Genomic DNA, 11,041 nt, shown 5'->3' on the forward strand with positions numbered 1-11,041 from the left:
AATGAGAGCATCCTCATCCCTGGAGCCAGCAGCAGAGGCATCAGGGACAGGACTGTGTATGAGGAAAGCTTGAAAGCTTTCATTTTCAGCTTTTTGCTTTGGACTTTACTAGCTGAGGACATGCGCAGAACAGTGCTTATCCTTATGCCAAAGTGACAAATGTGGCAGCACAAAACAAAAATCTGACAAGTACAGAGCTTCTTGTCTGCCCGATTTACTTCTTATTGCTGCCTTTCTCTGTGTGAAACAGCAGAACAAACAAACAAGAAAATAGGAGCCTAAATGTTTGAAAAGACATTTGCCACAGCAGAATTGAACATAAAGGATAACAGGCAGTTTTCCTATTCTGAAAAAAAGAAACACTTCTTAAACAAAGACACAGTTAAACAAAGAATCCAGTTACTACTTACATCAGACAATTAGAAGCTGGACCTTGCTCAAGACAAAATAGCTATTCATTTTAGTTAGTTTGTTAGGGAGACACAGCCCTGGAATTGACATTAATGAGATTAAGAAAAGCTTTGGTTTACATGCAGATTACATAGCTGATGCAAGATTTATACCTTACTGTTTTTTAAAACTCTCAGTTTAGAAAAGGACTATATTTTAAAAAATTGTTGCATTACTGGATAATTTACAATTTATTCCTTGCTATAGCAAAAAGTTGTTAGACTTGATTTGGACTTGATTGTAATTTCACATAGTCACTTGACTTTTTTTACAATTTTTGTGGTTTATACTCCTCATTGTTGTCTGCTTGTCCTGCAGACAAGACACTAGACTAAGCTGCTATGTCATTCCATTCTTGTGTATATAACAAGATGATAAGACTTAGGTAAAAAGGTTGAAAAAAAACTCCACTTTGTTTCCTGTAGGTCCTGATCAGTGAAGGATATTGCTTTGACTTTGAGGGACTGTCACTGTTTAGCTATGCATAGTTAAAATTTACTGACTAACATTAGATTTTAGCTATGGGTTTCTAGAATCAAATTTTGAGTGGCTACATGACACTGAACAGACTTCTTAACTTTTCAAAGAAAAGATTATTAGCATTATTTATTTGCATTAAGACTCACACAAATTAGTATTTTAATCATCTCACTGTGCATCATTCTAGAAAAAAGGTGATATGTGGGAAAATAAGTGTACTAGTATGACAATAATTAAATCAGAATATTTCCTCTCTTGAGCCACTTTTCTAATCCCTTCTGTTTCTGCTCTTTTCTGACAGTTATGGTTTGCATATTATTTTTTTCCTTACTGATGGTGTGCACTGATGGTATTAAATAATGGTGTTTACTTCTGAAAAGTTATTTCAGTGCACTCTGAAATCATGGCAACAAAATCTGGTTCTAGACACACTTGTGTTACCTTTCTGAGAGAGCTAAGACATTAGGAAAGGGTCATGATAGCAAAGGACCACCTGTATTGAGAATCTGAAGGGAAACAGTGAAATTTAATGCTATCATCATAAATAGCATACTCTAATCAGTCTCTCCTTTCATGTGAATTTGAAAATCCTTCAACCCTAGTACTTGCTAAAGGCAATTATGCAAGAACAAATCCACAGTGCTACTGGTGAAAACTGCCAGTAGATTCTGAAGTGTTTCAAACAAGGATATATTAAATTGCCTATGCACTTGTAAATTATAATAGCAGAGGACAGCAGGCTGATGAGAATAAACAGAAAGCTTCCCGGGCAATGCATCTAATAAAACACAATCATAAGTTAATTTTTCAGTGATGGGCTTTAGTCTGTGCTTATGCCTGAGAAAAATGCCTGTTTTCTTTTGTTTCTTAATATTCCTCAAGTATTAAGGAATGAAAAAAATTCAGAATTTTTCATGATCATAGAAGGATTTCTTTTCCACTTCTGAATATATTTCAGCAGTTAAATTCAAATCTTTGATGTTTAGATTGACCTTTTGCCCACCTTTATCAACAAAGAATTCTACTTTACATGTGAGCAGAAGAGAATTGTATTCTATGAAATGGTCTGGTTTTACATTTTGGACACTGTGATAGCAGGCAGAAGCACGTGAACAAGCTCTGAATATTAAATTATGAGCCACAGATTTTTTCCCCTTTAATTAACACATCTGATTAACTTTGATGAATGCTATATGTTTATTCCCGGTTCAGTGTAATGCAGCTGAAAACAAAACTTTAACTTCATACAACTATTTTTTTAACCTTGGTGCTGATATTGTATAACCTTGAAGTTGATATATATAACATAACTAATATATATGTTACAGATGATGCAGCAAACACAAGTGACTTTCTTTCCTTGTAGGAATTGAGTCCTTGGAAACTTTGCAAGTACTTGTTTGTGATAAACCTAGTCTTCATATGTGCTATCTTACTAATTATAAGTAATAATTAGAAAGTATTACTAGTATTTTCATTAAAACCTTGCTTCTCTCTAAAGCCAGACAAATGTCCTGGAATGAATAAGCCACACCATGACTACATTTGTGAGTTAGGTCATGACATTTAGTTCTCCTTGACAGACTCATGTTAAAGTACTGATGATTCTACCTGTCTTATGTTCAGGCCGGTAACACCACTTCAAACTTTAGCTTACTTTAGCTTCAGATGAAAGCTCATTATTCTGGTTATTTTTTCCCAACTTGACCTTCTCGATCTGAGAAGGTGAGATCTGATTGGATTTTAACCTATTACAATGCTGCCATGGAATAGAAAGGGTTTTTTCCGCTTTCTGTTCTTAATCACAATATTCCATGTTAGACAACATTCAGAATAAACTTCTTTTAAGTTTATGACTAAATTCAAAAACAGATTTTAAAGAAAGGAATGTTGATACCTCTACTTTAATAGCAATGCAGACATTCAGATCCAGTGATAGATCATTAACAGTCATTGCAGTTTAGCTAAAAACCACAGGGATCAACAAAGTCAGTAGATGCCCAAGGCTTCCAGAACCCACAAAGTTCTGCTTCTGCACACACCCAAATATCTGAGTTATGACAGTGCTGAGCAGCCAAGAGAAAGATCTAAAATGATATTTATCAACTTGAAATCCTGAATCATTTACTGAAAATATATTGAATGCCAAATTACTATGAAATGTGTTTCTTTTATGAATGAAGACACTGTATATAGGATGTATGTAAGGTATCGAAGTACACGAAAGACAATAAATGAAACGAGTATTTAAAAATTTGTTGAGCTTATCTCAAAGAAGGTATGTACATGTGTGTGTGTGTGTGTGTGTGTGTGTGTGTGTGTGTGTGTATGAGTGTGTATGAGTGTGTGTGATAACAGTGTGTATGTGTGCTTTCTGCCAAAATAAAGTGATGGATTTGAAATATAACAATTTGGTACATTAGTGTGATGTTTTTTGCTTTTTTTTTGAAGATACTCAGAAGACTAAAGAACTCTTACATTTTCTTTCATCTATTAGAAGATGATAGGTGCAAGACTCCTAAACTGGGATGTAGTAAAACAAACTGAAAATGAAAATAGTTTTTGTGGGAGCATAGTTCAGTCACTGACAGAGTTAAACCAAAGAGATGGTGAGAATCAGAAGAGTCATCTGCTTGTAAAACTGAGAAGGGAATTGTGGTAGAATAAGGAAAATAACAACATTCTTGAACCGTTCATTATGTTGCTTTGCTTCTTGTGTAGCTTCTATTCTTCTCTTCCCTCCCCTTGTCTTTCCTGACATAATGATCAGTTTAATCAGAGAAGTGGTACGATGTAGAGAGGAAAGGAGATAGGTCCATATCCTTCATATCATACTGCCTGCTGTTGATAACAGTGTCTTGAGAAGTAGGAAACTGTACGGAAAGGTGTTGACAACAATGGGCTACAATGGTGGCCTCTGAGGGAAGAGGCTGAGGCTGTCCCATGCTGATGCAAATGGATCCACCTAGCTCCAAAGAACCACCACAGGAAACAGCTGAGCCCCACTCTCATGCCTCTGGGAAAACATACTTAAGAAAGGGCAAAAATGGCAGAGAGGCAGAGAAATAAGGAGAAAAAGGGTGTGAAACAGCCCTGAGAACAGCAAAGTCATTGATAGAGGGAGAGACAGTGCTACAGACAGCAGTGCAGATAGTGCCCTGCAGCACCACACTGGAGCAGGGGAAAGGTGTGAGGAGGAAGGAACACCAGACAGGAGCTGTGAACAAGCTAGCCCCTTGGGAATGAGGGAGTGAAGTTGAGCCTGTGAAGAGGGGTTGGAGTGGAAGGAAGGTGGTTTTTAATTTGTGCCCTGATTTCTCACCATCCAGATCTATTTTAGTTGATAATAAATTAAATTCATTTTCCCCCAGTTGAGTCTGTTTTGCCCATGGTGGTAGTTGGTACATGATCTCTCTGATTTTATCTTAACCATGAGCTTTTTTTCTTATTTTCTTCACTGACCTACTGGGGAGGAGGGGCAGTGGGAGAGCACCTCGGTGGGTGTTTGGCCATTAGCCAGTGCTAACCCACCTTAGAGATACAAGTGTACACCCACTGAGGCAGGTGAGGACATCAGATGACATTATGACTGCTCTTGGTTGAAAACAAGGCTGTAAAATGGAAAGTTAACTGCAGGATATTAAACTGAAGACATTAAAATGAATGAATTTAGCAAAATGCTTTTGGCTGGATTTGGTCAACTCAGCACACAAACACTCTGTAGAAAATTTGAAGCCCTGCAAAAAATATATGTATCTGTAAAGGTAAATTCAGAATTTACCCAGATTTAGTCTTCTACATTCCACCTACATGTCACCTAAATAGTGAGCTGAATGGATGTCCTCCAACACTGCACAGTCTCTACTGCCCTGAAAAAGTTGATTAAAAGCATCCTGTGCTGTGGCAAGCAGGGCAAAGGATATGCAGGAGGGGCTGGAGCTCCTCAGTGCTCTCAGGCACACACAGGTCCCCACTGCCAAACTTCCTGTAGGTCACAGCTTTGACTGCTGCTGTCCACTGCCCTCTCCCTCCTGCACTGCTGGTATGGTAGCTTTGCTGCCTATACTACAGCGTCTGTTGCACAGATGAGTGGCACAAGGCAGTGAAATTATTTGTAAATGTGTTTTATTCCTCTCTAGCTAAATCACTAACCTGTTTTTCTCCAGAATAGACTGGAACTAACATCATGATTTTGTGCTATAAGAAACCTGGCAAGTGCCAGGCATTTTGTTGTTCATCCCATGCCTTGCTTTCTTGGGTAAAAGAACTGGGAATGCTTCCCTGCAGACCTGATGCATCTGACAATAAAAAAAGTTTTTCCTGTCTTTCCCTCCCTCCCAGAGAGAGATCACTTCATGTTCAGTAATACCTTGCTATTACAAATACTAATTGATATAAACTAGGTTCTGTAATTAAAATAGAAATTTGAAAAGTAATGTCCTGAGTGTTTTTTTTGGTTGTTTTGTTTTTTTTTTTTTTTTTTTTTTTTTTTTTGTTTGTTTGTTTTGTTTGGTTTTTTTTTAGTTTAAAAGAAATAGCTTACATACCTGGAGAAGAAGCAAAAAAAAGGTTAGCCTTATCCTGCTGTTTAAGTGATTCTTGAGTACTGACTGCAGGCCTCTGTCTATTAAATTATAGTTTGAAATTTAAAATCTGTATGACGTGACATTTCTATTATAACTACACACGCAGTGAAAAGATGCAGTAAAGCTTTGTTCATTCCACCTTTGTACTCTAAGTGAAAGCATCTTATCCCTAATACTGACATTCGGTGTGGGTGGTGTAATTCTACTCAAGACTCTTTGAGGACTCCAAAGGTAGAAATGGCACCTTTGACATCATAGTCTTGCATTTCTGAACTACTAATGAATGGCTGAACCTATGTCTTAGTTTTGATTTGGCTCCCCACCAAGTCCCCAGGACCCAGTGAAAAGGCTCCTTCCCCCTACCCCTTCTCTGGCAAAGAGTGAGAGGAAAAAAACTATGAAAAACCTGAAATAGCAGAACTATAGCAAAATATATATATTTACATGTATCACAGTTATATACAGTTACAATACTATGTACATATAAAAGAGAACCCCAAACACCCCCCAAAGGGAAAAGGGAAAAAGGGACAAAAACTAAAAGAACCAAAACAGGTATGCACAATCAATAAAGAACTAGCAAAAGAAAATCTTAATACTCCCCTTGAGAAAGCAGAATTGCACCAAACGCCGCCACCACCCTCCGCCTCCTGGATCAGCAGAAACAACAGGCCCCGTAGGCCCAACCAGGCCTCAGCTCCCCCACACGAGTGAGATCGGCCGCGGGAATCTGCTGTCTCCAAACCTTGCCAGAAGAGAAGAGAGACTCAATCTCTCCTCCCCTCATATATATATATATATATATATATATATATATATATATGCATAAAGGAGTAGGATGGAATACTTCCTTGGTTCCAACTTGGTTGCCAGGAAGGAAGGTCTAGACTCAAAACCACTACAACCTACTTCAAAGATGCTAACTATGTATTAAAGCACTGAGGCCAATTTCATCTGTATCAGTCTGAAAAGCGTTTTGGCTCTGAAATTGTTATGAGGCTGGCAGAAGGTACCGGACTGACAGCTTCTGATATGAGCAGAAATGAACTTCCATCTGACTAGTCATCATTGAAGAGAGACTGAAAGCACCTTGCTGATTAAATATAACTTAGTAATGATTTTACCAGCCAGTGCTTATTCTAGCAAATATGGTCACTCCTGTTGTGTTTTCATTTTAAGTAGGAAAATCATAACCACTTGCTGTTGCATACGGACCTGGATATGGCTTCTAGTCTGGAGGAAGAACACAAAAGGTCTTATTCTGATAAAAAGGGTCATAGTATTCTTTCTGGGCAGTGACAAAGAGAACAGGAGTCAGCTCCACTTCTCCTGGAGCAGCAGGCACCTCCAGCCAGAAATACACTCTTGAAGGAGTGTCCATATATTGCATGTGAACACACTACTTCAAGTACAAAAACCACTGGTATAATCACAAACACAATTGGATGTTTAGCACAGGCACCCTATTTTGCTGCTTGACTAAGACTTTTAAAACCTGATGTCACTCATTTTCCATTCTTCAGCTTGATCAGAGCTGAAGCACATGAACCACGAGTTTTTTACGCAACAATGTGTAAGCAAATTCAGAAACACTATTTTCACCCATTATGTAACCACTTCCTTCTGAGAAGCAGATTCTTGCATCAGTCTACACTCTCTATAGTATGACTGATGAAGTACTAACATCCTGAATCATAATGGCTGGAAGCAATTGAACAAATTTCTCTTGGGAGAGGCAGTCTATCCAAAAGTCAAACCTGGGGAAATAGTTTAATTCTAGTTGTCCTGATAGCTGATCAGATTATAGTTGAATTATGAAAAATGAGTATTTCTAGTTTGGAAAACTGAAAGGTATCAAAGTTGCTTGTTTCATCTCACATACAAAGACCATATTTGTTTGCAGCTTTACCAAAAATACTATTTATTTGGGTAATTTTTCATTGTGGAGAAAATGCATTTTCAATTGAAACAAAAGCTGGTAATATAAGAAACTTTATTCTTCAACTGGAAAACAAGTATCTACATATTAATTTTCTAACTCTATATCTGTTATATATCCTATGCCCACAAAGATCTTGAAGTTGTTCACAAACACGTTAACCTTTGAACCCTGTATTTTTCTGATGGCACATTGCATCTCCCAATAGAATTGGAAGAGAAAACCAGATACCTTTGTGAGGTGACTTTGATTTCATAGAACATAGATTCACAGAATGGTTGAGTTTGGAAAAGACTCCCAAGATCATTGAGTCCAAAAGACTCCCAAGATCATTGAGTCCAACCTTTGATTGAACACCACCACATAAACTATACCATAGCACTCAGTGCCATGTTGAGTAATTTCTTGAATACTTTCAGGGATGGTGACTACACCACCTCCCTGGGCAGTCTGTTCCAATGCCTGACAACCCTTTCCATGAAGAAATTCTTCCTGATGTCCAAGCGTAACTACCCCTGGCACAGCTTGAGGTCAGTTCCTCTTATCCTATCGTTTGTTGCCTGAGAGAGGAGACCAACCCTCACTTGACTACAGCCTCCTTTCAGGCACTTGTAGAGAGTGATGAGGTCTCCCCTGAACCTCCCTTTCTCCAGGCTAAACAACCCCAGCTCCCTCAGCCTCTCCTGATAGGATTTGTTTTCTAGACACTTCATCACCTCCATTGTTGCCCTTCTCTGGACACGCTCCAGCATCTCAATGTCTTTCTTGAAGTCAGGGGCCCAGACCTGGTCACAGGATTTGAGGTGTGACCTCACCAGTGCCCAGGACAGGGGGATGATCATTGCCCTGATCTTACTGGCCACACTATGGCTGATAAAAACCAGAACTTCATTGGCCTTCTTGGCCACCTGGGCACACTGCTGGCTCATGTTCAGCTGCTGTTGACCAGCACACCCAGGTCTTTTCCTCCAGGCAGCTTTCCAACCACTCTGCCCCCAGCCTCTGATGCTGCATGAGGTTGTTGTGATCCAAGGATATAACCCAGCACCTGGCCTTGCTGAAAGTCATAACACTGTCCTAAGCTCATCAATCCAGCCTGTCCAGATCCTTTTGTAAAGACTTCCTACCCTCCAGCAGATCAACACTTCTGCAAACAAGACTGGGCCCAACACTGAACACTGGGGAACCCCACCAGTGACCAGCCACCAACTGGATGCAGCCCCATTCACCACCACTTTCTGGGCCTGGCCATCAGCCAGTTCCTAACCCAGCAAAGAGTGCCCCTGTCCAAGCCGTGGGCTGACAGCTTTTTCAGGAGAACACCCTGGGACATGGTATCAAAGGCGTTATTGAAGTCCAGGTAGACCACATCCACAGCATTCCCCTCATGCTTTAGGTGGGTCACTTGATCACAGATAGAGATCGGGTCAGTCAGGCAGGACCTGCCCTTCCTAAACCTGTGCTGGCTGGGCCTGATCCCCTGTTTGTCCTGTATGTGCCATGTGGTCACACTCAAGATAATCTGTTTCGTAACCTTCCCAGGCACTGAGCCCCTGACAGGCCTGTAGTTCCCTGGATCCTTTTTTTTAGGTGACTTAAGTTGCTTTTGAATTGACTATCTCTTTCCATTGACTCCAAAGACGACCAATCATAAGGCATACAAAGCTAATTGGAACAAGCCCACAATCATATCCCATTAATTTATCCCCATTTTTTCAGTTGCTTAACTGAGGAAAAGAAGAAATGCTTCCATACCTGTTAGCTTCTCCTAAGACGTATCAATCATCATGGCTCAGAGGATTCATACTGTAAGGATTTCAAAATTTCCAGTGCAGAAATTTTGTGATTTCAATTTTCTTTCATAGTATCAAGAAATAAAATGACCTTTAGATATAATTAAATTCCCATAGATATGTTTAGATAATTTTCTAAAAGCTGTTTGACCAAATATTTAGATGGTGTGACAGACTGGCTTTTAATGCTGAATACTTTATAAGTGCATCTGCACTTTTAAAGATCTTTATTAAAATATGTCTTTAACCAAATTCTCTGATTTAAAAAAATATATGTAACTGAAATATTTTCTTTTTTTCTTCTGACAGTTATTTTTCTAGGGGGCACAAGGCTGAAAAAATCTCTGACAGGAGCAGTACTTTCTTTGTTGAGGTAATCCTAACAGATTAATTTATTTGGCCATGAAGGTTGTTCTTTTTATAAGACTCTGAAAGCATAAGCAGAGCAGAGAATGCTTGAAAGAGCCTGAAATTTGATTTACATTTTTAGAACAAAGAAACAAATGAAAATGTGACTATTGTCTTTATCTTCAGTGTTATTGTATGTAGTATCCTTCTATAATCTTCTCTTGTAATGATACTTAATAGCTGCCTTTGAGATATTAATGGAAATTGTCACAGGCAAGAGAGATATTACTGCATCTAATGAAGCAAAGGAGGACTGAAAGGAAAAAAGAACAATAAGTGAAATCTGAACAAATAAAAGAATTTAGCTTATTTCTGAAATTTAACCCTTTACATGGTTAATTGTTGTAAAATCTAAGTGAATGTAGTTACAACTCAATACATTAGTACACTTCATGAAAACTTACAGAGCAGTTACAGTACATAGATTTGGATGTAAGAATTTAAGTGTATATGATTATAACAATACCACTAGAAAATATGTCCAATTTTTCATATACTATACTAAGTGAATTCCTGCTGACTGGAAATTTTGTTTGCTTCAAGTAATTCATAACTAGGAGGATAAATAAAAACATTTTATAAGCAAAAATATTATCTGGGTAGAAAATACAACTCTTCAAGTGTCAATATATAAATATGGGCATTAAACATATTTCCCACTATCTCTCCACCCATCTGAAGTCTAGAAACATTACTATTGCATCTCAAGCATTTGCCCTGGTCAGCTAAACAAGAAGCGTATAAGAGGAAGCTATAAAACATAAATTAATATCCTAACAAATGTATTAGCATTTTGTAGCAAATTTTCAACTATGTTCATATTTTGATAATGGAATGTTCAGTGAAAGACAAACAGAAAATACCACCCAAATAGAAGCTATGTGACTTGACAACAGTTTGCTCAGTATTTGTTTGTCTGACACAGAGAAAGACAAAATTTTAAAAAATTAACTGTTCAGTTTTTGTTAGAATGTATTTTATTAAAACTACATTTTTAAATAAACCTGAATAAATTCAGTTAAAAAAATAAATAAAGAAAAATTACATTAAATCTGCATTAAGCTCTAAATTTCTTGCAATTGACTTGAATAATTTCAATTAAGGGAAAAATACATTGAATATGTTGAATAGCCTACATTGGGCCATAGTTTTGGAGAAAGTTAGATCATGGAATTGATAACAGTTATTGATTTAATCCCTGAGAAAACATTTGTTGAAATGATTAATCTGAAAACAATTGTCATTTCTGCAGAGAAAAATAATTCTTTTTACTATATTCAGCGTATGCAATTAAATAGTTCAGGATTGTATGGAAGGTCAAAAAAAGAATCAAAACCCATAAACCAAGGAAAGCTGGGGTTTTTTTGTTGGTTGGTTGTGGGTTT

The sequence above is a fragment of the Pseudopipra pipra genome, chromosome Z (assembly GCF_036250125.1).
Source record: "Pseudopipra pipra isolate bDixPip1 chromosome Z, bDixPip1.hap1, whole genome shotgun sequence".
Taxonomy (NCBI): Eukaryota; Metazoa; Chordata; class Aves; order Passeriformes; family Pipridae; genus Pseudopipra; species Pseudopipra pipra.